We start from the raw sequence: 530 nt of genomic DNA, 5'->3' as shown, positions 1-530 counted from the left end.
GATGAGTACTCACGGGTCTTCACGTGAATAAAGTGTTGCAGACAGTGTGTGAGATTCAGGTGAAGTGGCTTCAGAGTGAAGATCAGCCCAACATGGAGTCATTAAAAGCATCGTCACAAACACGTGTCCCTCTCCCTCTCCTCCTGCTCAGTAACGCAGTGATCAGCGTCATTAATCTCTGAGAAGCTGCTGATCAGCAGGGTGAGAGCGCGTTGTTGGGAATCCCCCAGCAGGCCTCTCTTCTTATCGCGCTGCTGAACACTCGCCGAGCTGTGCTGAACGCCACGAAAGATTACGCAACAGCTGCTCACACAGAACACGTACGCGATGATGACACATTCTGCTGACTGAAGATATGGACGTGGGAACATGTGTTGAACGTGTGTTTCTCCTGGTGTTCATGTGGTGGACCACAGAGGAAGAGACGCACACGAAGCACAGTGACCTCTCGTTGACCTTCTAGCGTGTCACCTGTGTGTTTCCCAGCGCGACGTGGCAGCGCCTGAACGCAGCGCTACTTAAGGGCGCTG

This window comes from Clinocottus analis, unplaced genomic scaffold (assembly GCF_023055335.1).
Source record: "Clinocottus analis isolate CAN_PGR_092001 unplaced genomic scaffold, fCliAna1.0.p SCAF_8, whole genome shotgun sequence".
In the NCBI taxonomy this organism is placed as follows: Eukaryota; Metazoa; Chordata; class Actinopteri; order Perciformes; family Cottidae; genus Clinocottus; species Clinocottus analis.
Note: the sequence above shows the minus strand (reverse complement) of the source record.